Source organism: Eutrema salsugineum, unplaced genomic scaffold, assembly GCF_000478725.1.
Source record: "Eutrema salsugineum unplaced genomic scaffold, Eutsalg1_0 scaffold_6, whole genome shotgun sequence".
NCBI classification, from domain to species: Eukaryota; Viridiplantae; Streptophyta; class Magnoliopsida; order Brassicales; family Brassicaceae; genus Eutrema; species Eutrema salsugineum.
Window position 1 is genome coordinate 12,299,260 of NW_006256547.1, and position 4,153 is coordinate 12,303,412.

The 4,153-nt window shown below is 40.4% G+C and overlaps 1 non-coding gene across 1 annotated transcript; it reads right to left on the reverse strand.

Annotated features, from left to right (window-relative positions):
- Positions 1–1,078: 1,078 nt before the first annotated feature.
- Positions 1,079–1,185, reverse strand: LOC112083612. Its single transcript, XR_002897748.1, has one exon. It is a non-coding gene; the product is annotated as a small nucleolar RNA R71 (small nucleolar RNA).
- Between the last annotated feature and the right edge of the window lie 2,968 nt (positions 1,186–4,153).

The following is a 4,153-nucleotide window of genomic DNA, read 5'->3' on the forward strand; positions in this document are numbered from 1 at the left end:
GACTTGGAACCTTATGCTTGTTGATTGCTTATTCATCTAATGGAAATTAGTCTTGATTTGGTAATTAACAAAGGGATTTTTGTCATGAAAATGAATTAATCTGATTTGGAAGTCTAGACTAAGAATTGCAAGTGTTTCATTGTTTGCTTAGCATCATGAATTCACATTTGAAGTACCCTAATCAATGATCACATCTAGAGGTTTAGCTTTATCTTTATTTGAATTTGAGTCTTTGTTTTGTTTGTCTTGTTTGCTTGTTTAATTCTTAACTACTGCTTGTTCTTGTTTTTTTTTTATGGTTATAGATCACTTAATCACCAACATGTTTCATTAGACTTGGATTAAGAATTGATCCTTATAGTCTTGGTCCCTAGATAATCTCCATTTGGATTGACCCTCAAGTGCTACAACACAAGAGGTTAATTGACCTTAGTAGGCTAAAAAACCTAATATCAATTTGGCACCTTTGCCAATTCGGGATTCATTCTAGCATTAAGACTTTGGATCTTCTTGAGATCAAGTCATTTTATTTTGTTTTACTGATTACCTTTCAAGTGCTTTCTTTGTTTTCAGGTTTATGAACACCAGAAGTCAAGGAAGAAGACAAAGAGAAACAGCTGTGCACATTGAGAGATTGGGTATGGGTCAAGAGCAACAGGCTCATGGTGGTAATGGAAACCACCAGGCTCAGCAAGAAGGTCCAGAACCACGTCCAAGAACAGTTGTGGGAGCTGGTGATGAGGCCAATACTAAGGGTCAGAGACATGGGATTCAAGCTCCAACACCTGAAAACGATTTTGAGATCAAATCTGGCTTGATCAACATGGTGCAATCAAACAAGTTCCATGGCTTGGCATTAGAAGACTCATTAGATCATATTGACAACTTTGATAGAGTTTGTGATCTAACTAAGATGAATGGAGTGAGTGAAGACAGTTTCAAGTTGGGTCTATTCCCTTTTTCTCTAGGAGACAAAGCTCATCAATGGGAAAAGTCTCTACCTCAAGGATCAGTCACAACATGGGACCAATGCAAAAGAGCATTTCTAACCAAGTTCTTCTCTTCGTCAAGAACAGCAAGGTTAAGAAATGAAATCTGAAGTTTCATTCAGAAGAACCATGAATCCTTTTGTGAGGCTTGGGAAAGATTTAGAGGGTATACCATGCAATGCCCTCACCATGGATTCTCAGATTCTCAGCTGTTAAGTACCTTCTACAGAGGTTCTTTACCAAAGGTGAAACTCCTCTTGGACACAGCTTCAAATGGTAATTTCATGACCAAGGAAGTCAATGATGCCATGACCCTTGTGGAGAATGTAGCTCAGAGTGATGAACTATATGGATCAGACTTTGACAGGAATTCAAGAGGTGCTGTGTGTGCTGAAGTGGAAAGGACAAGGAAAGACATCTGGTCTCTCAATGAGAAGCTAGATAAACTTCTCCTAGCTTCTTATAAGTCAGTCAACTTGGTCAGAGATGTGAATCATGTGTTTCAAGACACATTTCAAGGGGAAGACATCACAGCTGAGGTAAACTTTGTAGGTGGACAACAAGGTTACCAAAAAGGCTTTACCTACTACAAGAATCACCCCACCCAGAACTTTCACTCTCATATCAATAACCAACATGGTTTTGTCCCTCCCCAACAGCAAAGCCTCCAACAGAACTCAGGGAATAAGGATCAAGAAGTACATAACCTGCTCCAGAAAATCCTCCAAGGTCAAGCAAGTGGTGCCATGGACTTCAACAAGAAAATGGCAGAGATTAACAACAAGGTGGATTGCACGTATTCTGATCTTCTAACTCAACTTTCAACCTTGGCTTCCAAAGTCAAGACTCTAGAGAACAAAAAGAGCCACTGTAGTTTTCAAGCTCAAGGATCTTTACCAGGGACATCAGTTGCACATCCAACAGAATACGGCAATGCAATCCTCTCAAATGATGAGAATCATGCTGCTGTCCAAGAAATTGAGGATCTTCTCCATGGCAATGTCTCAAGTGAAAAATGCCTGACACAAGATGATGAGGACGCCATCATAGAGGAGTTTGACTTCCTGTTCTGTGATCTCAATGAGGACAATGAGAAAGAAGGTGGGGAGGCAGCTTGTTTTGATATGAAAAAAATGATTATGAGATTGCTGAAGGAAAAGATCAGAGAATGGTTCAAGGAAGGACATCTGATGGAGTCTATAGTACTGTTTCAGCAAGGGTGAAACCCAAATCTATTCCCAAGCTAGGTAATCCGGGAAAGTTCTCCATCTCATGCTCTCTTGGAAGTTTGAAACTGGACAATGCTTTGTGTGATTCTGGATCAGGCATCAGTGTAATGTCTTTAGCCATGGTAGAGAGATTAGGGATCAAGAGTCTTAAGCATCACCCCATGTCAATCACCTTTGGAGATTCATCCTCAAAGAAGCCATATGGAATCCTTGAAGATTACCCACTAAAGATTGGTGAATGCATAGTTCCAACTGATTTTGTGGTAATGAAGATGAAGAAGACCAAAGAGCTTCCTCTCTTGCTTGGAACTCCTTTTCTGAATACCACTGGAGCTAAAATGGACTTTGATACTCAAAGAGTGGTGCTTACTAAGGTAGATGATGAAGTATCTTATCCTCTGAAGCCTCCCCTTGCTGGATTTTGTGGTGTTATATCTGATGATTCTGATGAGTTGAAACACTATGAGATGAAGTATGTGGGGAGTATTGGAACTATAGAAGAAGCACAAACCCTTGCATCTGTTGAGAAGAAGAAAGAATATTTAGTAAGACCTGATCTTGTGTTTGAAGGAGATTTCTTTAGTGATGATGAAGCTTGCTTGGAATATCCATCTCCTACACCAAGTGAGAAGGAGATCTGCAGCAACAAAGGCAATGGTTCAGGGTATCAAGACAAGAACCCAACAAGCACCAAATCATTCACTCTTGACTCTTCTTCTCAAATCCTAACTCTCACCCCTTGGAAGTTTGATGGTAGAGCTGTGGAATACAAGGTTAAAGGCAATGGAAGATCAAGACCATTTGCCAAAGTCAGAGCTATCCTCACACCAGAGTTCAAGGACAAGGGATCTGATGGTGTCCAAGAGCTGATGAACAAATACCTCATGCTTGAATTCATGGACAAGACAAGGAGCATCAAAGCCCCTCCTCTCCCTCACTAAGAAATGAGTATGAAAAGTCAAACTTAGTGACTTAAAACAAAGTGCTCTTCGGAGACACCCCAAGCTTATCCTTGTACATAACTCTTTTTAATATTTTCCCTTCTTTTTCATGTTTTAGGATATTTTGATGGGTTTTGTCAAGTGATTTCAGGTCTAAGGTGACTTAGGGATGTTGTGGTCCAAGTACAAAGTGAAAAGGAATCTGAGAACAAGCTGAGGAAGGACTTAAGGCATGAAAACTGGTGAGCCGCCTGGTGTGTTACATGGGTGTGCGAGTTGGACAAGGTCAGGTCCCATCTAGCACACTTGTTCGCAAATCACACCTACAAGGGTGTGCGAGTTAGTTCTCCCCTGATCGAAGTAGCACACCTGTTCGCAAATCACACCTACATGGGTGTGCGGATTGGTGTCTTCTAGGGCCATGTAGCAGCAACAAATAAGGCCAGAACTTTGAAGAAGCTTTATGTGCGACTTGGGTGTGCGAGAAAGGAAGGAGAGCAGCCATGTCGCACAACTGAAGAAAGCCAAGCTTTATGTGCGACTTGGGTGTGCGAGTCGGTCCAAGACAAGTCCATGTCGCACAAAGGAATACAAGCCAAGCCAAATCCATCTCTATTGATGTCTAGCCTCATATGGTGCAGATACTCACTTCCCCTTTGCATAAGAACCACACCAGGTATCACTCCTTACACTTGTAAATGAGCATTTAACATTTTTCTTTATCTTTTGCATTTCATGTCTGATTTTTCCTCTTTCTCATGCTTTTATAACACAAGGGATTGTGTTATTTAAGTGTGGGGGAAAGGCTTTGTGTTTACTAATCATGTTTTCTCTTGTTCTTATTTTGATTTGCATCTTGAGTCTGCATCTAAGTGCATAGAAAAACCAAAAAATAGAAAAATCTGAAAACTTTTCACAAAAAATGTTCATTTCAGTTGCATTCACATTTTTAGGATTGAGTCTAGTTGCATAATCATATAGGTTTCATCACTTG